Source organism: Sceloporus occidentalis, unplaced genomic scaffold (assembly GCF_023333645.1).
Source record: "Sceloporus occidentalis isolate IW3139 unplaced genomic scaffold, rSceOcc1.0.p SCAF_7, whole genome shotgun sequence".
Taxonomy (NCBI): domain Eukaryota; kingdom Metazoa; phylum Chordata; class Lepidosauria; order Squamata; family Phrynosomatidae; genus Sceloporus; species Sceloporus occidentalis.
In genome coordinates this window covers 84,363,773-84,391,168 of record NW_028316987.1, presented here as the reverse complement: position 1 = coordinate 84,391,168, position 27,396 = coordinate 84,363,773, and the positions used below count along the sequence as shown (strand labels likewise).

Below are 27,396 nucleotides of genomic sequence, written 5' to 3'. Positions count from 1 at the left end.
AGACAACTCAGCATTTGAGGTGCGTAGCAACAGACATGGACGTGCGGCTGATTGCCCTAGCTCAAAGTTCAAGAAGCAGCTTCAGAGGACGCGTCTTTGTAGAAAACAACAGCACATATTAACATCCACTGGCATCCATCATTTGTGCATCATCATAAAGATGCGGCTAAGATAGGCCAAAACCTATACAAAATGAATATGTTTTATGCTGCTTTAAAGTAATTACAATGACATGTGTTCACCCACTATGTTCTCTGAATGTTACAACTCGGGTTCAGTCATTTCAGAGACATATTCAAGAGCAAATTTAGGGCGCTGCTGAAACAGAAATTATGGACCTAGTAAAATTCATCTTAACTTGCTGGAATGTTTCAATCATAGAATTGCAGAGTTGGAAGAGACCACAAGGGCCATCCAATCCAACCCACTGCCATGTAGGAATTCTCAATCAAAACATCCCTGGCAGATGACTATCCAGCCTCTGCTTAAAGACCTCTAAGGAAGGAGACTCCACTACACTCCGAGGGAGTGTGTTCCACTGTCGAACAGCTCTTGCTGTCAGGAAGTTCCTCCTAATGTTGAGGTGGAATCTTTTTTCCTGGAGCTTGCACCCACTGTTCCGTGTTCTAGTCTCTGTAGCAGCAGAAAACAAGCTTGTTCCCTCCTCAATATGACATCCCTTCAAATATTTATAAACAGGGCTATCATATCACCTCTTAACCTTCTCTCCTCCAGGCTAAACATCCCCAGCTCCCTAAGTCGTTCCTCATAGGGATGGTTTCTAGACCCTTCACCATTTTAGTCACCCTCCTTTGGACATGCTCCAGTTCTGCAACATCCTATTTGAATTGTGGTGCCCAGAACTGGACACAGTATTCCAGGTGAGGCCTCACCAAAGCAATCATTTTTAAAGCTTTGTTTGAAACGGGTGGCTTCAGAAGGTCAATGCATCACACACCCCTGGGAAAAGGCAGAATATAAATAATAATGATGATGATGATGATGTCTGGGGAAGATGTGCAAGATCCTTTCTCATTCTTTGGCAAGTGTGTGGGGAAATACTGTGTGTGGGGAAATCACTTACTAAGTATGGTCTATCTACTCACTATGAGTAAGGATCAGCAATATACCATATTTTCCAGCGTATAAGAAAAACCGGGCTTATAAAACGACCCCCAACTTTTAATATAAAAAAATAGAATTTAGGATATACTCACTGTACAAGGCTACCCCTATTCCTTGGAAGCTGGCAGCAGGCCGTGCACGCATGCGTCGGCTCCCCAGGCCTCCGGAGGCCCCTTAGAAGCCCCAGAGGTCTGAGAAGCCGGCAGCCCCAGAGCGTGCACCCGGTGTACAAGACGGCCCCTGACTTTTGACCCAATTTTAGAGGGTCAAAAAGTCGTCTTGTACGCCGGAAAATACGGTATTGCAGCCTCCCACCTACTCTGTGAAGTAACTGTTGATGCTGAACCTTCCTCCAGTACACTGTCAGGGAATTTTCAGCTCTCCACACATTGACATACCACTATTCTGATGATACTTCACAAATGGACAGCTGATTCTTTGTAATTTTAACCACACTGTATTTTATAATTACACAAACCCATTTGGGGCCCTGAACCCACACTAACAGTATCACATTGAAGTGACTGTATTGGACATGTACACACCATTTGATTGTTGATTACTGGCTGACTGATGTACAAAATGCAACATCAAATTTAGAACTACTTCCAAAAACCTTAACAAATTGTAAGCAAATACTTGCCTCAAATCTATTACAAAAATTCAGCAAATCTACTGGTGCAGCATATGAAACTGCATATTATGACATGCTGGCCTTTTGACATTTTGAAATACAGGATAGTTTCCAAGAATTGTTTCAAAATACACAAATAGTTACACTCAGTAACTAGAAAGCTTGAATAATCCTGAAATAAAATGTAAACTTGGGGTAAAAAAAAAAACTTCAAGAGACATAAACCTAAAAGAGAAGCTGTAACCAGTTTTCCAACTGGTTTTCCAACTGGTTACAAAACAAAAACTGTACGTAACTCCATTTCTCTAATGCAGGGTTCAAAATGAGCCTTTTCTTCCAGCAACAAAAAACCAAAATGAAGAAAGAATGCCAAATCTGTTCTTGTGTTCAACTCAGATGAAATCAACTTGAATGGAATCTGTTTTAAAAAGTCCCTATTTTCTCTTTCTCTTTCTCATTTCAAGTCAACAAGATACAGATTCACATCAAGCATTACAACTTCATATAATGCCATTTCCTAGTGGTCTCATTAAAGGAAAAAAGTTTTATATTTGCTGCTCTTCATTAAGACAAATGTTTCAGACCCTGTTTTAGATAAACAGGTATTTAGCAGTGCTCTACCTAGATCCCTCAATAAGTCATAAATCCAAATATGTAAATGTGAATTTCTATTCGTTTAAGTATACAGTCATGAAGCTTTTATAAATAATCAATTGTTCTGGAAAACTTTGGCTTGATGACTCATTAGGGATTTTGTTTTATCAGTCATTAGCAACAGGTTTGTTGAGGAACATCATGGAATGGTGGTATAACATGAAATTAGTGATTCAAAACGCTGGAATTGTTTCTAAAACAAATTACTACTACCATTTTACTGAATGTGAAAAAAGAATGTGGTGTATACAAGTACAAAAGAATGTGAATAATAATGATAATAATGCTGCCAACTTTGAACTAAGTATTCTAATTTTACTCTGGATGAAACAGCTGTACCAGAAAGCTTCCGATGTTGGTCTTATTTGAGTATTTCAGTTCAGCATACAGTGGGATTTTAGGTATTCTAATTCAGGACTTAATTTGGTGACAAAATTTGACCAATCCATCTGCTCTCTGCTCTCTCTGTTTTGCTGCTCATGTATACTCATTAGGGAGTTCTAGAGGCACCTACAGTTTATCTTATGTTGTCAGTGGGTACTCAAAACTACAGTGCTATCAACTAGTGTACATTCCTGCTCTTTCTAAGCCCCACCTTTGTTACTACATTGTTTACTGCAAACATGCCATCACAAACTGACACCAAAATTTCGTGTTTCTCTAATCTCCAGCCTTCTTTCACTGTCCTGCCATTGCCAATACAGCTAAACTTCCGTCTAGGAAGAAGAGGAAGAAAAGAGAGCTGTGCAGGTACAAAACCCTTTTGGAAAAACAGGTTTTGTTATCAAAGGTTTTGTTAACTGAGTCATGCCTGTATATTCAGACTCTTCAAATTTCTTTAATTCTGACAGGCTTTTGGAAAATAACTTTGAAAAACTAGCATGACCTACAGCTTTTGATCTTTTAAAAAAAAATCTGATGAATAACATAAATGATGAAAACACGCAGGGGTAGCTGTGTTGGCCATTTAATAAATTCAAATAAAAATCCACCATTTTAACTAAGGACAGAAAACAACAAAATGCAGGCATTTTACTAACATCTCCAATTTTTCTCCTGTTTGGTATGCAACATCTTGCCTAATGAAAAAGCCAGAGGAGCTTCAAAAGCTTGCAACAAGTATATTGTGCATTTTGGTTGGCCAATAAAGGTATCACTGTTTGGTAGATTTTTGTTTGAGTAATATAAATGTTGTTTTCTATTCCATATTTGCTGCCCTGCAATCACAGGAATAGGTAAGATATATGTAAAAATGAAGATAATAATTATAAATAAAAATGATAAATATTTATCATTATAAATAAGAATGATAAACAACGATAATATTTTCATAGGCGAGTATCAAAATAACAGTTTCAACTGGACTCAGCCTTAAACTCAACCATACAATGCTTACTAAGTATTTGTATCAAAACCGTTCAGTAGCTGATTAATGGATTTGCCTGACAAATCTGAACTTATCTTGAGTATTCCACCATCAATGTTTATTACCCATATAAAATGTTTATTACCCATATACTGGCCTATCAGCTCATCACAGAAGAAAAACATCCATTTGGAATTGTGTAAACCCTTTCTCCTAGTGCTAAATTCATCCCCTACCACCTTACAGATCTATCAGCCAAATCTATTAATCAGCCCCTTGCTTATTATTATTATTTATTAACCTTTATTTATAAAGCGCTGTAAATTTACACAGCGCTGTACATACAATCTTTTTAATTGGATGGTTCCCTGCCCTCAGGCTTACAATCTAAAAAGACATGACACAAAGGGAGTGATGGTGGGGATGGGGCCTTTCTAGTAGGATAATACATTTAAAATACATAGCAATATAGGAAATGATTCAATAAAACAGGCACCAAAAGAACATCAAATAGTAAGCGACAATTATGCAATGCCTGGGAAGGCTTCTCTGAACAGGCTTACTTATACACATAATTTTGGGCTGACCTATTCTGGACATTTTAGCCTAGAACAACTTCTGCTTTCAGATATGTCAGGCTACAGTCCCTAGAATCTCTGATGGGATAGTCTAAACACATTTGGAGGGCAGCAGGCAGACCAAGACCTCCCCACTGCACTGACCACCAGAGTAGCCAGAAGGACACAGAGGAGCAGATGGCTGGTAGGTGGTTCAGCATACGGATACCGCTAATCCACTGACAACCAGAGTGCCCAGACGGCCGCAGAGGAGCTGATGGCCAGCAGGGAAGCCAGCAGATGTAGATCTGCCCCCACATCCCCAGTGACCACCAGATGGGAAGTGTGAGCAGACAGGTAAGGGAGCGGAAACAAATCAATCTAGAACAATGGAATGCATGAATCAAAGGGACAAACTGCTACTGCACAGCAGGTGTAGTGGTGGGTGACACAGGTGGAGGATCTATCCAACACTACAACAGTGACACCATAGCTAACATATGTTAGATGTTCAGGAAGGGAGCCAAAGATGAAACTCCCTGTGAGACCCTCTCACCAAGAAAACCCCATGAAGAGACAGAGCCAAGCAACACGAAAGGCAGGACCAGAACACAAATGGAGAGATAGTGAGGAGCCACATTGGGCAATCACAATAGACTTGATCAAGGGCATAAATGAACTCAAAAGATAAGAAGACAAACAGCAGACATGTTCAACCATGTACACAATGACCAAAAAAGCACTAACATATTATAGGAGCAGAATATGTGTGAAGCATGACCCAGGGGATCTAGACATAGTAAAAATGAAATGGAATGCATAAACATAGCAATACTAGGAGTAAAGCAAGCTAAAATGGATTGGAAAGGGTCATTTTGACTCTGCCAAGTAAACAGTGTTCTATTCAGAAAATGAAAATGTATGAAGAAACATGGTGGCTTTTATACTACAAAGATGTAGCGAAAGCAGTCAAAGAATACAATGCAAAGTCAGACCAAATCATGTCAATAAGGCTTCAGGGAAAACCTATAATCACCGCCATAATCCAAATATATGTGTCAACCATAGAGGCAGAGGAAGAAGAAATAGACAACACATCAAGACAGGATTGCAAGCTGATCATAAATGGTTGAAATGATATAGCTGGTAGCAAAGAATAACAAAAAACAGTAGAAAGATTCGGACTAAGAGCATGAAATGAAACAGGAGAGCGACTCGACAGAATTTTGTGAGGCCAACAATCTATTCATTAGCAAGCAATAGCAAGTACATTTCTATACCACTTATCAGTGCACATAAGCACTCCCTAAGCGGTTTACAAAGTGTAAGCTAATTGCCTCAACAATCTGGGTACTCATTTTAGTGACCTTGGAAGGATGTAAGCCTGAGTCGAGCTTCATTGCAAATACCTTGATGATGATAATAATAATAATAATAATAATAATAATAATATGTTTTATTTATAGACCGCTATTCCGCAATGATCATAGCGGTGTACAGTAAAAATCGTAATGCGATACAAAATACAAGGTGACAAAGGAGGGAGAAGTCTCGTCCTTCAGGCAGTCCCTGATGTTGCTGGGTCTGCCTGATGACTCCCTCTGAGGCTGAGATGACAGTTGAGGAGGGAGGGGCCTCTTCCTTCAGGCAGTCCCTGATGTTGCTGGGTCTGCCTGATGGCTCCCTCTTCATACAACTTCATACCTTCTTCATACAACTGGACAGGGACTATAGACATGGACATTATCAGATGTTCAATACAAAAATGAGATAGACTATACAACTAGAAGCATAATATGAAGAAATTCTATTCTAGCGGTGAAACCAGACCAGGTGCTGACTGTGGAACATATCATGAACGCCTTCTATATAAAAAAATAAAGTTGGAGAAGAACACAGAACCAGTCATCAAACCAAAATATGATCTCTGCAATATATGAACAAAATTTACAAATAATGCAAGAAATAGATTTGTGCTATTAAGCATAATTGACTGGGAACCAGCGGAATTATGGTCAGAAGCTAAGGACACAGTCAAGGAAGAATGCAGAAAGACACTCGGAGTGGCCAAAAAAAGAAAAAAAAAGAAAAAGAATAAACAGTGGATAACAAAGAAAATGCTTTAAGCAGCAAAGGAAAGAAGGCAGCAAAAGAAAACCAGGATAGGAACAAAACCAGACCCATGAGTGCAACTGACTAGTGCAGAAGGACCAATATAATAGCCAATGCAGAGAAACAGAAGACAGTCAAAAAGAGAGAGAGAGAGAGAGAACTCTTCCTCAAGATCTGGGAACTCAAAAGGAAGTTCAAACCAAGGGTGGGGATGCTATGATCAGATGAAAAACATATTATAAGATCAAAAAGAAAATAAAGAAAAAGATGGAAGCAATACACAGAAAAGCTATATTAAAGTGGGGGGAATGAACGACACATACTGTAGAGTGAAGAACCATATGAAAATGAACCCCAAATCTGGAGAGCAAGGGGGAAGGTGCAAAAAGATATACAGTGGGCCCTTCCCTTATGCAGGGATCCATTCCGGGCCCAGACGTGTAAGGGAAATCCATTGTATGCTGGAGCCCCATTAGAAATAATGGGGCTTGTGTCACAGGCACACGCTCCATTACTTCTTCCAGGATGCACAAGGGCTTTTTCCGGTGCGGCTTTCAGCGTATGCTGAAAGCCATGTAAGGTGCACCTGCATGCCAAAAATATGGAAAACAAACACTGGCCTACAGATGGGAAACAATCAATGTATAGCTCAATCCATAAAAAAGGAGTCGCAAAAGATTACAATATATAGGTCCATAACATTAATTTTCTATGCAAGCAAAATTATGCTCACAATTCTATTGTACAGACTCCAGCCACATATGAAAAGAGAAATCCTAGAGATGCAAGTGGGAGTCAGAAAAGGAAGAGGCACTAGGGTCTATATTGCAAACATACGATGGTTAATGGAGCATACCAAGGAATTCCAGGAGAAAATCAGCATGTGGTTTATAGACTATAGCAAACCCTTTGACTATATAGACAATGAGAGCTATGGAATGCTCTTGAAGAAATGAGAGTGCCACTTCATTTGATAGTCCTGATGAGAAATCTGTATTTAAGACAAAAAGCTACTGTTAGAACAGAATATAGAGAAACAGCATGGTTCCCAATTGGCAAAGGGGTCAGGCAAGAATGCATTCTATCACCCTACCTGTTCAATTTGTATGCAGAAAATTTCATAGGAAGAGCAGGCTTAGACTCAGAAGGAGGAGTGAAGATAGGAGGAAAGAACATCAACCATCTAGAATACAGTGGGCCCTTGTTATACGCTGGGGTTTGGTTACAAGATCTCCCATGTATAACAAAATTTGTGGATGCTCAAGTCCCATTAAATATAATGACGTAGCAAAATTGTGTCCCTCATAAAAAAATAGAAAATCAAGGTCTGATATTTGAAATTTATACTTTTTTTGAATATTTTCAAACCGTGGATGCTTGAATCTGTATATAAAAAATCTGTGTATAAGAAGGGCCGACTGTATTTGGATGACAGCATACTACTAGCAGAAAACATCACAGATGTGGAATAATTACTAAGGCAGGTCAAGGAAGAAAGTACAAAGGCAGGCTTCCTGCTGAACACAAAAACAATTATCATAATGACATAACTTCATACATAACTACATAATAGATAATGAGGAAACTGAAATAGTTAGTTTTCCCATACCTTAGATCAAACATAGACCAGAGCAGAGACTGTAGTGAAGAAATAAGAAGGCTAGGAATGGGAAAGGCAGCTTTGAAAGAACTGCTGTCCGTTTTATTGCTTGTATTTTTAAATAATACTGTATCTTGAATTTTGTTTTGTTGATTTTTTTGTTGTAATCCCGCCTCAATCTGCAGGGAGAGGCAAGAAATATAAATAAAATTATTATTATTATTATTATTATTATTATTATTATTATTATTATTATTATACAACTGCGCAGTAAATTTAGAATTGTCCAAGCCATAATATTCCCTATCACCATGTACAGATGAGAGAGCTGGACAGTGAAGAAAGCCAACAGAAAGAAAATCAACTCATCTGAGATGTGGTGCTGGAGAAGAGTGCTGAGAATACTGTGGACAGTCAAAAAGACAACAAATGGGTTCTACAACAGATCAAACCTGTACTCTCCCTGGAAGCCAAGATGACTAAATTGATGTTGTCATACTTCACCCACATCATGAGAAGAGATGACTCACTAGAAAAGACAATAATGCTAGGAAAGGTAGAAGGGAGTAAAAAGAGAGGAAGATGATGTGTCAGATGGATAGACTTAATTAGGGAGTTCACAGGCTTAATTTACAGTGGAGGATAAGAGGCCTTGCAGATGTCTCATCCACAGGGTCACCATAAGTTGGGGCCAACCTGACAACAGTTAACAACAATAACAAGGCTTTAAAAGCTGTTCTATAATAAGATGTGAAAGCTACTATTACATGTTGTGTATCCCTTATCCATATTTCCAAAATCCTAAATCTTCCAATTTCCAAAATTGTCCACATGAGTGGCTGAGATACTGATCTCTTTGGTTTCTGATGATTCTACATACACAAACTTTGTTTATGCACAAGATTATTAAAACATATTGTGCTTAAAATTATCTTCAGGCTATGTGTATAAGGTGAACACAAAATTTAAATGAATTTCATACTTAGACTTGGCTCTCATCTCCAAGATATCTTATTATGTATATGTAATTATTCTTTTTTTAAATGATTTTATTGAGTTTTAAAAAGGTGTATAAAAGTACATATATACAATCAAACTATTCAAGCATAACATACACATAGCACATACATGAGGCACAAAGGAAGAAGGGGAAAAGGGAAGAGAAAAAAGGAGAAAAAAAGTAAAAAAACCAACAACCCTAAGTCTAACAAGTATGCAGTGAGCTCCACCAAGCATAGTAGAATTCACTTTTGAATAAACATGTATAGAACTGTATAGAATAAGCAATACAATGATTTATAGTCTAAGTTACCCAATACATTAAAATAAATGAAAATAGTTAAAACCTCGTACATATAAAAACTGGATGAAACCATCAGGCACACTCCAGGCTCTAAGAAGAAGTAGTGGTAGTTGAGAATGAGGCTTCAAAGGGGACTGCATTACATAACCAGCGTAACACAACAGAGAAGGCAATTTCCCACATTCTCACACAATTGTGGCACCACAAGAGAGCCCTCCAGCAGAGGTCAATACTCAGCCAAGTGTACATAGAGATATTTAAGTCTGGCCACCAGAATGGAAAAGGTTGGGAAATTGGAGACTGGAAAAGAAACAATCATCCCTGGATGCATTTTGAAAAGAGCCCTGAAGTGTTCTCTAAAGTCAGAAGATTCCAAATGTTTTTGTTTATTCATGTAAGGCTTCCTGGACTGGTTGCTTCATTTCACATGTACTTACCTTAAGTTCTAAATAAAAAGTTTGCTGAGACTATTCAGGTTTTTGTGGTGTAGGAATTCTTTCCATGATATTTCTGCCCCCGGTTACAAAGTTTCTGTTAAAGAGGTAACACCCACAAACACATTACAGTGGTTCCTTGGTATCTGCTGGGATAGAGTTTCATTCCAGGGCCTTTTGTGGATACCAAAATCCTTGGGTGCTCAAATCCCATTATATACCATGATGTAGTAAAATGGTGTCCCATATATCAAATGGCAAAAATCAAGGTTTGCTCTTTGGTTTGTTTGTTTTAAATTTCAACCTATGTGTGTTTGACTCTGTGGATGCAGAATGTATGGGTATGGAGGGTTGGCTGTACTTTGTTAACTCAGGCATACCAGTATATTATAATTTGTTTTAATGTGCTTTAATATCATTTTGTACTTTTGTATGTACTTTTCTAAAACTACCTTGATTGTCACTTTTTGGAGAAAAGCAGGATATAATTTGTTTTCACATGAATAAATAAATAAGCATAGAATTTAAATTTACTTAAAGCAGATAGCCTCTTGCATGGAACTACTGGCTCAGTAGTTCTACTGAGTAGCAATTCTACCAATGGTTCAAGCATTTAGACAGCACCAGATTCCCCTTTCCCAATTTCTTAGAGCTAGATATATTAGGGAACATTTTAAAATTAGATCTCCTTAAGCTTTTGTCCTCCAGATGTTTTGGACTTCGGTTAAAAAAAGCTCCCATCCAGCTTGGCCAATGGTCCAGGATTTTGGGACCTGAAATCCAAAACACCTGGAAGACCAAAGTTTGAGCACTACTGCTCTAAATTAAAATGTACCACACAGTGAGCCACAACATATATTATGGTAGAAATCCTGTGGGGAAAGGGTGTGTGTTTGTGAGTGTAGGAGAGTGCATGTGCACATTTTAAGTTGCCTGTCGACTTATGGCAACCCCATGAATTTTTCATAGGGTTTTCTTATGAAATAATACTCAAAGGGTTGGTTTTGGCAGTTGTTTGCTATGAAATATAGTCTTTAGCAACTAGTATACTCCCATCCGGAGTACTTACCAGGGCTAATTTTGCTTAGCTTCCAAGACAGACAGAGGATCTAGTGCCTTTAGCGTATTTAGGGGAAGTGTGCTAATATAAAAGTAGTTATGCAAGTGGTTGTACTTTCTCAGAAAGTCCCTAGTGCAGCCAATTGTTCTTCAAGCACACAAAGAACCTACTCTCTCACTTTTGATTTAGGGTGCAGGAAGCTAATCAACTGTGTAGCACAATGTGTGGAGACATTAAGAGGCACAACAGCTTTCCCTTTTACATTAATTCAGTGCAAAACATGCAACATTAAGGTAGAAGACACCTTCAGTGCCATTTCAAACTATATTAGCATACATACACCATCTACTTATAGAGTTTCAAAGTAAATGATTAGGAGTATAGCAGTCATTTTCACTTTGAGATCATGTAAAAATAACCACAAATGTTTAACTGGTCAGAGATCACAATGTACACTCTTAAAAGGCATGAGGGGAAGGGGGGGAGTTAAGCGTTATCAAAATGGGATTACAATACAATCAGTTTTCAACTCATGTTAATGAGCAGTGTAAATGTGCATTCTGCTAAGAATATCCAGAGGAGGATACATGACAATTCTCATGACCCTTGTACCAAACACCTGCACTTCTGTTGTGAAATTTGCACCACTGATTGACAGGATGATACAAGTGAATATGCATGTAGAATTTATTAATAGCAATCTGCATTTATCCCCAAATTTGCACCATACTTAAACTGTAGCACTGCTACTGAACTGCAGCTAAGTTCAAACCATAATATTCTATTTAAAATCTAAGGCTTATGGGGTAAATTTTGAATTACTGTACTAAAATCCATCTGTTCTTTTCTAAAAAGGAAACAACAAACCCATACTACACAGCACATCCTATCAAGGAGTACATGATATCAAATTATCCATGAAGTTTTCCCTCCATGTGGGAAGCAGCTATATCTGCTGTACAGGAACAGTGTTGCCCTCACTATAAAGCTTTATATTTTTCCTCCAACATTCAAAAATTGTAGTTTTGCAACTCCAGTTACAATGAGAAAGCAAGTAAGTAATTGAAGGCTAACCCAAGTTCACAGGCTATCTTTGCAAGCACCTGAAATTGTGCTTTCTGCATATAAACAACAGCAATATACAAAGTGCATCTGTAACCACATGTACCCAATGTGCCTGCCTGCCTGCCTGTCTCTGTCTAGAAACACTGGGCCAACACTCCTCCAGGGCTATGGGAGGACAATTTTGCCACATTATGGCCCTATATTCTGATTCAGGGCAAGGGGGCTTTCTCCTAAACCTGAAGAGATTTGTGGTGAAGAAAAAGACCCCCTCTGGACCTAAAACAAGCCACAGAGGCCCCCAATTTCACCCCAATGGTGAAAGTACTCCATGATACTTACAAAGCATAGGTGAGACTTTTTCAACCTTAATTTTTGTTGTTAAAAGTATTTTTTCAGGCAGGTGGGGCATAAAAACATGTGGCTGTCAAGCAGACTTCCCCAACAAGTAAATACAGAAAACAACATTTCCATGTGCCATGTGTCTGCCTAAGAGTTAAACAAAGTTTTAGTTAGAGCAACAACTAAATCTTCTCAAATGCATATACCTTTGAAGACTGATGCTTAAAGTCAGCTTCCTCTATCAAGTATTGCTGGCTATTAGCTTACTTCTCTTAATTACTGTTCATATGTCATATACATTTATGTTGCTTGCTGTGTCATGCATACCAAATTAGAAAGAACATCAGCATATTTACCTGGACATAACACCTTACCTACAATATACTGTGATCTATATATACTTGGCCACTCTGTGCAAGCACATAATTATAAAAACAAGTAAGCACTAAAGATCCTCATGCCACTGTCCGCAACCTAGTTTTCCCATTTTTAATGACGCTGGATTCCATTCTGGTATGTCAACACAGTTCAGAACATAAGCAAATTACATATTATTATCCAAGACTTGAGTCTACATGGAGGAAGTCAACAAAGGATGATTCTGTAACAATGAAAGGATCAAAAGCGTTCTTCTTTAAGAACAACTAGCAAATACATGGAAGATCCAAAGAATCAATAGCACAGTTTGGTGAGTTCAGGGGAACTTTCCCCACAACAACCCCCCCCCCCCACCAACTGCATTACATGACAAGTCTCAACATCTCTAACATGGCACAAGGGCCAGATGACAGAAGTAAAAATTTTACTGTATAATACAATCAGTTTGTATGAACCGAAGCAGCTGTTTGCTGTCTATTCATGTTTGGATTCCAATTTTGACTTCATTAGGATTTATTTTTGCCTGGGCCAGGATTCCCTACAAATCATTCCATACATACAACTCCCTTCCCTGCAAGCTAAAGGCATCCCATTATTCTACTTGTTTACAGCTGTATTTGGGTTCTTTTATTGAGCCTGAGGCACACAATACCCTTATACTGCTTTAGTCAGCACAGCCCCTGAACTGTTAAAACTGCTATTGCCCACTTTAAGGTAACTGTACAGGAAATGTCTACAATGTCATCGCCTTAAGTTGAAAAGAATCCATGGTGAGCATTACCTAGCTAGGGTGTTCTAATGTATGCTTTTGTTTATTAGTTATAATGTGTAAATTCTAAAATATGACAGGCATGGAAATTGTTCCTAGTTCAGCTTTTATTGTGCCAAAGATTTTTACTCTGTTTATTTACTCCATTAAGGTTGATACATAACTACACCAGATACTCAGTAGCTCTTTAGTTTTGTTGCTGTTTTCTAACATTATGCCAAATTAGGTTTTCAAACAGTAAATTTACTGGTAGCAGTTCTATCAAAAGGTTTCAAATAAGCTAGCAAATACTAGCAAATAAACAATTAATCTTAACATCTAAATATTTTTCACCCCATTAGTGTTAGATCAGATCAACTGAGAATTACAATTAATTTGTATTTCAAAGCATACTTCTCTGGTGTGTTATTTCTCAGGACAAAAATAACTCACGATATGACTGAAATGAATAATATCCTTTAACCACAGAAACAATACAAGGAGGTACATATATTTGCAAACATTGTTAATTGAGGGGCATTGTTCTCAACCTCCAATAAGAGTACATCTAGAACGAAATAGTTAATTTTTGAACATTTCTACTAAAAATAATCTGAACCTAAGAACCATAATGGGTGTGTGCAACTAAAGACCTATTTAGTCCACCATTCTGTCCATCCAGTAGCAAGCCAAGTACCTATACAAGTCCCACAAGAAGGACATGAGTGCAAAAGCACCCTCTGTTTACATTCCCTACCAACTGATATACAAAGACATACTATCACTGTGATCCATAACCATCCCAATTATTGACCTTCAATGACCTTATGCTTCATGACTATGGCCTGTTACAGACTACCAAAATAAAGCTGCTTCAGGTCTCTTTGGAGGTATGCTGTTTAAATGATGCATGCACCCTAAGAATCCGGAAGTTGCACCAAAGCTACACTCCAGTGCTTAGGAATGGAGTGTGGCTTTGGCGCAACCTCCGGACTCTTAGGACCCATGCATCATTTAAATAGCATATTTCCAAAGAGACCCGAAGCAGCTTTATTTTGGCAGTCTGTAACAGGCCTATATAACCTTTTCTTTAAAACTATACAAGTTACAGCAATAAGTTTCTCAGTGTGGCTATATTCTCTTCATTTGGGCAAGACTTTCTGTTTCGGAAAGTGGCTTCCTTCCATTACTTCATTCATATCACTTCTGACTTATTGGTCATTGTACTGTACTAGCTTTCTCAGCCCCTGGAATGCATTCTACCTGAGCCTCCATTAATGTGCTTTTGGGAGCATCTTGGGAGAGATTTGACCCTCTTGATTTTTCCTTTTGACTTTCATTTTATGTATCCCCTCAATGTAGAGAAATGTCTTATTTGGAAGCTGAACAGGACTGTGTTGGAACTCCCTAGCACTTTCTCACTGTCATAGCAATTAAATCTGATAGCATTGTAGTTACTGCTCTCAGTCACTTAAACCACACTCATAGCTGACATTGAGTGCTGGGGAACACAAGTTAAGATTACATCAGTTAAGTGCAAGATCACCTCAAATCTGATTGTTTCCATTAGCAGCAGTTCTAGGGAATAGCCATCTAAAATTTTTACTACTTATGGTTAAAAATGAACAAACCCCAAAACAAGCTCTGTCTCTACACCTAAACTATTATTGTAGGACCTTTTAGACAGATAGTCAACATCCTTTGCTCACTTTTTTAATATTTAAAAGCTACAGCTTCATGTTGTCAGTTGCTGATAGAATCTCATGCTTAACTGCAATCTTGAAAAAAATTAAATGAAATGTGACTACCTACTTTAAGTTATACCTTTATAACTTTAAGTTATACCTTACTCTTAACACTTACATAACTTTCAAAGTGCTATGTGCTTTGCTGTTCTTTACCTACTGACTTCTTGTAGTAACTGTAAGAGTAAGGTTTTTATTCACAGTTTAATGATGAAATGAGATGCTGGGGTAGCCTTTAGCAAATGATTCCATAGTAGACGTGGACCTTGAAGAATGTCTTAGATTCATGTCCAAGACACATCTACTGTGTAATGCTGATTCTCATTAGTATTATTAATATGTTTCTCAGTTTTCTTCTTTATATAATCACAATGTGGGGAAAAACCACAACTTGCTATTAGTTGATTGTTGTTGTGTGCCTGCAAGTCATTTCCAACTTATGGTGACCCAAAGGCAAACCTATCACAGGGTTTTCTTAACAGGTTTCTTTAGAGGATGTTTGTCATTGCCATTCTCTAAGGCTGAGAGTGTGATATGCCCAAGGTCACCTAGTGTGTATAGCATGGGCAAGCTGGGATTCAAACCCTGGTCTATAGAGTCATAGTCCAACACTCAAACCACTATGCCACACTGACTGTACACTCAGAATAACACAGAATTATAGATATCAACGTCCAGTTTGGGATTCATTCATTTTTTTCAGTATGGAGAAAAATTGGGTTTATTTTACTAAGAGTTCCATATTAGTTCTATTATAGAGTGGGCCACTGGGGTTTGGTTCCAGGACCCTGGTGGATACCGAAATCCATGGATGCTCAAGTCCCATGGCATAGTAAAATGGTATCCCTTCTATAAAATGGCAAAATTAAGGTCTGCTTTTTGGAATTTATGCATTTTGAATATTTTCAAGCTGGAATGCATGAATAAGGAACCCATGGATATGGATGGCTGCCAGTAATCTCTCACCCTAGAAGTGGGTGAACCATGAAACACACATAATAGTGGATTACCAAACAGATTAACTGTTTTGTCAGTAAACATGGTGACTTGAAAGCACCAGTGAAATACATGAGACTTTTTCAAAGTAAGCATGCTTACATTCAATGTCAGGCTCTCACTGATAATGTATATTTCAATGTGATAAGAATCAAAATGTAGTCAAAAAGTAGCATTAGTGGACAAAATGAATGGGAATCTACTATAAAGGCACACATCCAGTTAACAAAGCCTTGGAGAAAAAAGCTTCTTGTTACAACGACTTTTTATGGCTGCTCAGCCACAGCTTTCCTCCTTGTCTTCTGTCTAGCTAGGTTTTTTTTAGCTGCATTGGCACTGGGAGGATAGTAAAGGAGGGCTGGAGAAACACAAACTTTTGGTGTTGGGTTACAAAGTATGTCTGTAGCAAACACTGTAATAACAATGACTGAACTGACACTGTAAGCATTATGGGTACTACTTAGCAGTTTAGAATATAGAATTCCTAGATGTTTCCTCCTTATATATTCTGGGAGCGCAACTGGGTATGGATCACATTCAATTTTTAACATAAAAATGTTAGGAGATGATTGATTAGCACCAGACTATAAATTAACTTCAATTATCAATCTGAGATAAAATGAAAGGAAAGCTGCCTTGAATCCAAGCTTCAGGGGGATGGAAGAAATCCACTGATTCTAAAGCATAAAAATAATTAATAGTTTAGTGGTGGGAAATAGAAACTTTATTAAGAAGATTATGAAATTATCTATTACCTCACATTTTCTCCACAAAGATACTCAGAACTAAACCCCAATCACAAATTTTAAAAAGTGTGTCTATAAATGTCCTCAAAGGGAGTCGAAGTGCTTCTCCCTCCTTTAAAACCTCTATTAAGGCTTTGGGTATAATTTTGTTTTGTCTTTCGATGAAGGTCAGTAAAAGCTAAACTGTAAGAAAAATATTAAGAATTATCCAAACTTGTGTCTCAGAGTTGCTGACTTCAGCCTCGCTGTCTCTGTGCTTTTGGTCCTGAATTGAAACTTCGGCCTAAGAAGGCAATCAAGATGGAAATCAACTACCTCATTTGTAGACAGAAAAGAGGCAATCCGTAAGTCAAGACAGTAATGGGAAAAACTGCAAATGTGTTATTACTTTTGAATCCTGAAACACATATATTAGTAAGTAATCTAGCTTATTTTCTATAGATCACATGAAAGACGTTAATTACTCTCATACTTAAATTTCATATTATGAGCACAAGTATGCTACTAGTAAACATTTTAACTCTTTTAATACAGGTTGAATCTCCTTTTGGATAAGACAGATACAACCTGTATATTCCATTAAGCAATAGAAGGTAAAACTACCAACTCCTTAAAAGAAAAAAAAAACCTGTTGAACAAACAAAAGCGATAGAGTTCTTTCTACTATCAAAAGAAGGCTGTAGATACAGTAAGTAATTTGATAGTAACTTCTTCAATGGGCTTCAAAAGTAATGAGATTTCACAAGAAAGTTACATGTTGCCAACTGAAACATGAATGAAAGAAACCAACAGAAAGCACATTAGAAACACCATCAAATGGTTTCTTTTTTAAATACAAATGTCATACAAAACTATCTTTAACTGCATCTGTATGAAATGGTACACAGGTAATGTGGGTATTGGGCTGAATCAGGTAGGAACAGAGCATCATCAGATCATGGAATTCCACAATGCATATTATTCATGTCCAGGTGAATACCAGAGAAAGAGGGGAAGGTAAAATACAGCACTCATTTCAACATGTCAGTTTTGAGAGGCATCCATTTTCAGTCCAGCACTGGCTCTAAGTGTCTGCGTGTGCCAGCATGAAAAGCACCCAGACCACCTCAGGACTTCCGATACAACATGTGCAATACAGAAACAAAGAGCATTTAGGCGAACAACCTTACAACCCACATTAAAAGCGATCTACAACAAAAACTGCACATGAGTTGTTCAGACTGAAGTTCCCACCAAGCTTGAACTTTGATCAGAGGCCACTGAAAAAGTGAGAAAGGTCTACCTTTTGATACATGCTTTCAGCCTTGCTGAGCAGAAAAAGTAGAGGGGAGGAGTTTAAGTGAAAGAGTTGTTTCCACTTAGCTTTACACTTAATTTTAAACAAGAGTGTGCCTTGAAAAGTTGGGAATGAGGAGAAGTAACAAGAAAAGAAATCAAAAACACAGCAGTGTTAGTTTGGAAAATAAGTATGCAAAGGGATCTTTTAGCACCTTTGAGACGAAGGTACAAAACACACTGCAGAAATAATCCAGTTTGAGATGGCTTTAACTGCCCTGGTCCAATGCAAGGGAATTCTGGGAACTGTAGTTTTGTGAGACATTTAGCCTTCTGTCAGAGAACTCTGCTGCCACAATAAACTGCAGTTCCCAGGATTCCCTAGCAGTGAGCCAGGGCAGTTAAAGCAGTCTCAAAATGAATTATTTTTGCGGTGGGTTTTGGACCTAAGCGAATGGGAGAATGGTATGAGCTTTTGTAGACTTGAGCCTACTTCCTCAGATGCATTTTGTGGAATGGAAAGCCCTGGGACAGACCTATATAGCAGCCTCTGTGTGAGAATGTCCACAGGGATGAAAAACTGTGTGGAGATGAGGTATCAACTTCAGTTTTAACAATGGTTCTTGAGGGACAAGGCAAGGATGGTCCAAAACACAATGCAGGAATAATCCAGTCTGAAACTGCTTTAAGTGCCCTCACTCAGTGCTAGGGAATCCTGGGAACTGCAGTTTATTGTGGCACCAAAGACAGAGAAGACTAAATGCCTCACAAAACTACAGTTCCCAGAATCCCCTAGCACTGACCCAGGGCAGTTAAAGTGGTCTCAAAACTGGATTATTTCTGCAGTGTGTGTTTTGGACCTTACATTCTTTTGAAGAAATTTGTCAATGTGTGTGTTTGTGTTTTGGACCAATGTCCCCTAAAGCCAAGGTTAGTAGATAATCATACCAATGAATCTGAGGAAGGACCAGGAGGCTTAAGTCTACAAAAGCTCATGCTACCAACTTCAACATTTCACTTAGCCTCAAAAGTCCTACAAGATCCCTTTGCCTACAAGAAAAGAAAGAGAAAGAAAAGTGGGTGGAGTGGAAGGCTGAGGAAGAACCGCCACAGGAATGAAGCAGCCAAAGGACACGCTTATTGTTTATCTCCTCTTTCTTCCTCTGAGAACCAGGATGGCACAGTGGTTTGAATATTGGGACGACGACTCTGGAGACCAGGGTTCGATTCCCAGCTGGGCCATGAAACCTACTGGGTGATCTTGGGCAAGTCACATGCTCTCAGACTCAGGGGAAGGCAATGTCAAACCTCCTCTGAACAAAATCTTGCCAAGCAAACTCCACCAAAGGGTCGCCTTAGAATAGAATCATAGAGTTGGAAGAGACCCCAAGGGCCATCCAGTCCAATCCCCTGCCATGCAGGAACTCACAATCAAACCACCCTCAACAGATGGCCATCCAGTCTCTGTTTAAAAAGGGTCCCTATAAGTCGTTAACGACTTGAAGGCACACAACACTGCAACGTATCAGAGCCAGTGTGTTGTAGTGGTTCGAATGTTGGGACTATGACTCTGGAGACCACAGTTCAAATCCCTATTTTGCCCTGGAAACCCACCGAGTGACCTTGGGCGAGTCACACTCTCTCAGCCTCAGGGGAAGGCAATGGCAAACCAGTCAGCCAGGAGGTGTCTGCCATAGCTGCTGCTTTTGAGAGTTTGAAGACCCTCCTTTATATCAGTCTTTCATGACACAGTGGCTATTTCACCAGACAGTCAAATTCATTGCTTTTGTCCAACGGCCTTTGCATAAAACAATATCACAATAACAACAAAGTACATACATATAATATTTGCAACTGTTGTTTTCTACAAAAGTCTTTAACGCAAAGGTCATTGGCCAAAAGCAATAAATTTGACGGACTAGTTGTTACGCTAAAGGAGTAAAAACCAGGATGTTTCAATGCATTTCCCACATTTTCCAAATACTTTCAGCCCTGGAAAAGCCACTGGCTGACTGGGGGCGAGTCACACTCTCTCAGCTTCATGGGACGGCAATGGCAACCCTCCTCCGAACAAACCTTGCCAGGAAAACCTCAGGACAGGTTCACCTTAAGGTTGCTTTAAGTTGGAAGCAAGGAGGCGCGCTCTCTCAGCCTCAGGGGAAGGCCATGGCAACCCTCCTCCAAACAAACCTTGCCAGGAAAACCCAGGATAGGTTGGTGCAAAGTTGTAAACGAAGGCACAAAACAACAAGGGAACTTCTTCTCTCGAATTGTCGCGTCCTCCTGCGACCTAGTTAAAAGTTGAAGTGTTTGGATGCATTTCTTAAAAGGGAACATGGGAAGAAGGGGGGTCCTGAAGGCAGCCAGGGCTAAGGGCAACTTCCTTCCTTCCTTCCTTGGGAGACCCAGGTCCCAATACACACTGCAGAAACAACCCCAAAATTGCAATTATTAATGGTCTGTGAGTGTAATACTGTAATTTATTACTATTATTATTATGGTGGGTTTCTTTCCCTTAGAGAAAAGGAACCCTCTCTCCATCCATCAGCCTTGTATCGACAGGTTTTGCCCTCGCTCCGTTTAGGCAGCACTCCCTTTTTTATTTGGGTTAGAATGATAAGCTAGGAGCCATTTCCAAACAGAGAACAGAAAGTGTTTCAGGGCTTTGGTTTCCCAACTCCCAAGCAGAGCGAAACTCCGACCTCAATCTGCCTAATACTATTACCATTATTATTATCATTATTACTAAGCAATATGTATCCTTCTATCTGTCTATCTCTGTCCGCGAGGGGATGCTGGGATTTGTAGTTCCGCGGGGCGTTCGCGGACAGGAGCAGGGAGGGCTCCGGCGCCGCAATAAAACTACAATTCCCAGGCTTCCAAAATAAAAAAACCCGAACTTGGGGTTCTTTCCTGCGGAGTGTATCTCCGGGAGCGCAGTGTGCGAAAGGGAGGCCTAAAGCGGGGCCGGTTCGCAGTAGACGCCAGCCCCGCCCCCACCTCGGGCGGCCTCGGGTGAGAAAATGGCGGCGGAGGAGGAGGAGGAGGAGGAGGAAGAGGGGAGCGGAGGCGGCGATCCTCCTCGGGGCCTCTCTCACCTGTCAGCCAACAGCCAGCGAGGCCGCGGCGGGCCTGGGAGCGGAGCCTCACTCGACGGACGGAGGGACGGGCGAACGGGCGGGGAGTCCTCTGCTCTGCCTTCTCCTCCTCCTCCTCTTCCTCCTCTCAGTCGTCGGCCCTTGGCTCCTCCGCCTCTTCCTCCTCCTCCGCCGCCGCCGCCGCCGAGTGTTAGGAAAGGGGTGAGAGAGAGCGAGAGAGCGGGGCGGAGAGGGCCGGGCGGAGGAGGAGGAGGAGGCGGAGGTAGAAGCGGAGAGCGGGGAGGGAAGGGCGCGGAGAGGCGGCGGCGGCGGAGAGTCGAGGCCCCGGAACGTCTGGACGCCAAGGAGGTGGAGGAAGAGGAAGAGGGACAATTCGCTCGCATATGAGGGAAAGAGAGAGCGCCAGGGAGACCCACGAGCCCCGCTTCCGGCTCCGGGCGGAAGTCCCGCCTCCGTCGGCGGAAGGGATTGGACTACGCCTGGAGGAGCGTCGTCTTAGACCACGCCCCTTTCTCTCTCTTTCTCCTCCCCCGCCCTTCGCACACCGCTTCTCTCTTATTTCCTCCTTTCGAGGGAGAAGGGAGGGAAGGCATAGGCCGGCAAGCCTTTTTTTTCTCCCGCTCCTGATTGGCTAGGACGGCGGCACGTGACGCGCACGGCGGCACGTGACGGCGAGGGGGGAAGGGTGACGTCACTCCCCCTCAAGAGCCAGCTACAGGGGCGGGGCTGAGGAAAAGCTCCAGCGCCGGTTAGGAAGTGTGTTTCGTTGTTGAGAGAAGGTTGTCCTTCCCGGCTTCCGTAGGATGAGTTTGGAAACTAAAAGGCCAGGTTTTGGAGCCTGACTTCAAGAGGGACTGTTGAATGTTCTCCCTCAGAAATGTTGCAGCCCTTCAGCAGTAAAGAGCTGCGGACCTAATTAAATTAAACTAATTTTTAATTAATTATTAGTTTAATTAATTTTAATTCATTGGTTTAATATTAATTAATTTAATTGATTTTAATTCATTAGTTTAATTAATTTTAATTCATTATTTAATTTTAATTGATTAGTTTAATTAATTAAAATAAAAACTAATTAAAGGGTTTGGGCGTTGGACTTAGGACTCTGGAGACCAGGGTTCGAATCCCAAATAGGCCTTGGAAACCCACTGGGTGACTTTGGGCAAGTTATACTCTCTCAACCTCAGAAGATTATTATTATTATTATTATTTAAGGGGTTTACATCGTGGCTTTCTCCCAAAATGGGATTCCAGGCAGCCCATTGCCATGAAGACCACATGAGAAGGGTGCCTTGTTGTTGTTGTTGTTGTTGTTGTTGTGTGCCTTCAAATTATTCCCGATTTTAAGGTTTCTTCCGGCTGGACTTCCCTGGTCCTGACTATAGAGACAGGAAGACCTTTGGGAAAAATAGGGGAAACAAAAACAAATTTTGTCCATGTATTTCATAAATAATACTAAAATAAAATATTCCATAATTGATTTTCTTCCTTTTTCCCCAATTTTTTCTTGGGTTTTTTTGGCCAGGAAAAAAATTGGAAAAAAATCGAGAAAAAATTGGAAAAAATCAAGAAAAAATTGGGGGAAAAAGGAAGAAAATCAATTAAGGAATATTTTATTTTAGCATGACTCAGGAAAAACACAGATTTAAAAAAAAATCCCCCTAATTTTCCTGCTTCACACTGAGAGTCTGTTCTGTCAATCAGGATGCAGCAAACAATGAGAACATATTGACATCCTCACATACCAATGGCAAATATATGTCTTACCTGGCTTTCACTCCACCAAATGCATCTGAGGAAGTAGACTGAAGTCTACAAAAGCTCCTGCTGTCAACTTTTTAAAAGCTGTAACTCTTAACCAAGGAGTAAGATGTAAAAAAAAATCATTTGCAAACGAAGTGAAGGAACAAGGCCTTTGAAATGACAGTTCGATGGGCAGGATTGTGTATTTTGCGTAAGCAAAGCAGCCATTCGGACTGGCCTTTTCCCAGAGTATTTCCCCAGAGGTTTACATTGCCTGTTTCCTGTTGCTTCCAATCCAACCCTTTTCTGTACTCGCGTCTTCTCATTTTATAACAAAGTGCCATTTTCAAGAGCGTGTGCCAGTTTTCCCACCATATTCCTAAATAAAATTTGTTTCTTATTCACCTTGAAATAACACGCTCTCTTGGACACTCTGCTATAAGAACCATTAAATGTGGAAATGTGTATCAGGCCAGGAAATGCTGGGAGCTGCAATCCAACATCTGGAGAGGTGACTTGCTTTCAAAACGCACTGCAGAAATAATCCAGTTGGCCACTAAGGATTCCTTAGTGCTAGGGAATCCTGGGAATTGTAGTTTATTGTGGCACCAGAACTCTCTGATGGAGAAGGCTAAATGTCTCACAAAACTACAGTTCCCATAATATCCTAGCATTGTGCCAGGGCACTTAAAGTGGTATTAAATGGGATTATTTCTGCAATGTTTTGGACCTTTGCCTAGTGCAAACAGGCGCAAAGAAATCAGAGAGGTGACTTGGACAGTGCCAAGGTTGGGCCCATTTTGGGGCAGAGGCGCCTCTTGCTGCTCTTCTCCCACATTTTCTGCCTCCCTTTACTCATTTGGAAGAACTCGGTGGAACGAACGTCTGGGCTGACATGTCTGGGACTGCTCCGTTAACAAAAATATTTCAGCTCCAGTGACGCGTGATGACCTTGCCAGCAGTCAGGAGCTGTGTCATCCGTGTTCCTCAACATTAGCATCACCTGCTGCCTTCGTGACTCTTCCGAGATGAAGACGAATAGGGTGTTCTGGTTTTTTAAAAGAAGTGTTTGCATTTATATTACTAACTCCCAATTTGAAGATTAAATGCAGTGTTTTGGAATTAATATACACCACTGTACTGAAAGCTTTAAAACAATGTTAGGTTTGATAGAGTACATACAGTATGCTTAACCCTATGCACAAATCTTTGTAAGTGACAGTATAAGGTTTTGTTTGGATGTTGGATCACAACTGTAGGAGACCAGGGTTCGAATCCCTGCTCGGCCATGGAAACCCACTGAGTGATGTCGAAGGCTTTCATGACTGGCATCCATAGTTATTTGTGGGGGGTTTTGGGCTATGTGGCCATGTTCTAGCAGAGTTTATTCCTGATGTTTTGCCTGCATCTGTGCCTTCTTTCTCTGAAGATGCCAGCCACAGATGCAGGCAAAACGTCAAGAATAAACTCTTCTAGAACATGGCCACATAGCCCAAAAAACCCACAAAAAAACCCCACTAAGTGACCTTTGGCAGGTCACATTTTCTCAGCCTTGGAGCAAGGCAATGGCAAACCCCCTCTGAGCAAATTCTGCCAAGAAAACCCGGTTACAGGGTTGCTTTAAGTAAGAAATGACTTGAAGGCACATAGCAACAACAAACAGATCTATGTACATTCAAAATTTGGAGCTTGCTCCATTGAATAGCTAGAGCTTTAAAATAAAATAGATAGGATATCGGGGTGCACAGCTGACAGAATAGATTTGAAAGGAACATTTAGTTTGGTCCTATGCATGTTCGCTTGAAACTTCTACTATGTTGAATGGAGCTAGCTTCCAAGTATATGGGTTGTGCCCTTTATCTATATTATTGTGTGGTTTCAAGTGATATCCAACTTAGGACCAACCTATCATGTCCCCCCCCCCCCAAGATTTATTCATTGGAGGTTTGGCATTGCCCTTCTCTGAGCCTGAGAGAGTGCGACTTGCCCATGCTAGCTTTTATATATGTGTGTGTGTGTGTGTGTGTACACTTGTCCCTCCACATTCACTGGGGCTAGGGGCACAGGACCCCCATGATTGTTGAAAAAGCGCAAATAACAAAACACTATGTTTTTACCTGAGGGAACACCTCTAGGAACCTCTAGGTCCTCCAGTGAAACTCTGTGGTCAACAACTGCCAGACATTGACCATAGAATTGTGCTGGAGGTGCTACAAATGCCTAGTGGAGTGTTCTCTTTAGAAATTTCTAGGTCCTTCAGTGTGAATTTTAGTTAAAGTTGACCATAGAGTTGCGTTGGAGGACCTAGATCTTCCTAGAGAGAATATATTAATAAAATCTGTGAATAATCAAATCCCCAAAAGTCAGAGGCACAGATGTGGAGGGACGAGTGTAAATTTGTTGTTGCTGTGTGCCTTCAAGTCATTTCTGACTTATGGTGACCCTATCATAGGTTTTTCTTGACAAGTTTCTTCGGAGAGGGTTTGCCATTTGCCATCCTCTGAAGCTGAGAGAGCGTGACTTGCCCAAGGGTTACACGGTCAAGCCGGGATTTGAACCCTGGTCTACTGTCCAACACTCAAACAACTACATCAAACTGGCCCTTTATTTATAGATAGGTAGTGTAGTGTAATGGTTTGAGTACATGGTGACAGTATATAAAGCTGCTAAACTGTAAGGTATCTTTGGAAGCCTTTGGCCATTTCTCAACTATGAGACAGTGTTTGCTCTGATCTGGAATGGAATTGAGAATACTGAGCAGAAAGGTTGCAAAGAGGAATTACATATGTTTTAGTTTATGCCTGAGGAGTTATAATTTATAGCCAGTAGGTGGCAGTAACAGGGCCTTGCTTTGATATCAAATATCAGAATTTGTGTGAAGGGTGGGACAGGGTTTATTAAAAATATAAATACTGTCAGTACATTCCTTAGGAGTATATCCTTCTTTAAAGGCTTGTAGATGTTAGAGTTCTTAAAGGACTATGAGGATATTGCTGTTAAGTCAAGAAGCATAAAAATCTTTGTGGTATCAGCTATTGTATCAGCGATGATTCTCTTAAGCAAAAATCAGTGTCCTGAAGTTATAAGCTAGTACCTTTTCCCTAATAAAACACCCTTGTTGCAATACTCTGAAGGACATCTATCCTTTTCAGTAAAGTATATGATCAACAGTCAGGAGTAGGTCAACCTTTTGCTGCACTGTTTGTTTTATGACAAGAGAGCTTTGTTTTCAACTTGGGAGGTCATTCCTGAAGGAGGTGCACAGGATATATTATGACAACTCTGCCCAAGGAGAAGTGTGAGCAGAATTCAGAGACCACTTTTCAGCCACGTGGCTGTAATTGGGGGCAAAGGTACCTTGGACTTGTGTATTACTGGTTTTTCTGTTTGACATAATGATCTGTTTTTATATTTATATCATTCTGCAGTCCTGTGCAGCATTCTAGGAATAAACTCCAAAAAGAACAGAGGGAGATTTACCCCTAAATAAGCCTGTGCAAGATTATATTGTAAGGATATTTGTTTATTCATTTCAGGTGTCGCATGAGAAAGCATTACTAAGGCACACTGAGATAAGAGTGTTTTTCTAGTGTGAGTGTAAATGTTCAACTTCAAACATGTTAACCAGGGTTCTGCTTGATGATGGTGATTGTGGGTGGGTTGTATGTATATTGAGACATACAGTAAAATGGTATTTACGTCAGTGAGTCATGCCTAGCTTGGAAAATATAGGGGGAAGGTTTTTGGAAGCACAATTCTCAGAATCCCAGAGCCACCATGGCTATTGTCTAGGAGTTCTGAGAGCTGAAGTCAAGAAAAGTAACTTTTCCCATCTTTGCTCTTATGCGCTGCGGTTGGGTTCAGGAGTCCTTGCCAGTATACCATCAGTCTAGGCTGTGTATCTATGCACTTTACTAGTAGTGATGGATCTTATACTTCTTTAAAAAACTGAAATGTGAAATGTATATTGAACTGCAAGCTAAATTATATTTTGCAATTATTGTCAAAATTCTGAAGGAAAGCCAACCATGAGAAATTAGTTGTTCACTCAGAGCCAATTTCTTGTCTTGTTCTGAAATGTCCTAGCACCTTCAAATGTTAAATGGGTTTGGGGTTTTTTGTTTTTTTAATTTAATGTAGGAAGGAAAGGTTGCTCTTATGAAAATCTTAGCTAGGAATTTCACCTTTTTACTTTCCAGCACTTTAAACCGTTTGTCTTTTAAAAGAAAAATAAATCTAGACTCTCAGAAGTTGAGTGATACAATGTTATATTGCAAGGTGCTAATGTTTTGTTTTGTCATCTCCCCTCAGGAAAAAAAGGAGCACTGCATTTTATTGTTCCTGTTGTGTTTCAGTATTGTGCTGTCTTTGTTGCAGAGAGCTTCTACTGATTAGTGGCCATATAAATTTAGTAAAAT

The 27,396-nt window shown here is 40.0% G+C and overlaps 1 protein-coding gene across 1 annotated transcript in view; it reads right to left on the bottom strand.

The window, feature by feature from the left end:
• LARP4B (La ribonucleoprotein 4B) overlaps positions 1-21,667 on the bottom strand; it is a 59,425-nt gene extending 37,758 nt beyond the window's left edge. The window contains exon 1 of the mRNA XM_089533523.1: positions 21,236-21,667. The gene's annotated coding sequence lies outside the window, so the exon portion shown is untranslated. The remainder of the gene's footprint in view (positions 1-21,235) is intronic.
• Positions 21,668-27,396: the final 5,729 nt, after the last annotated feature.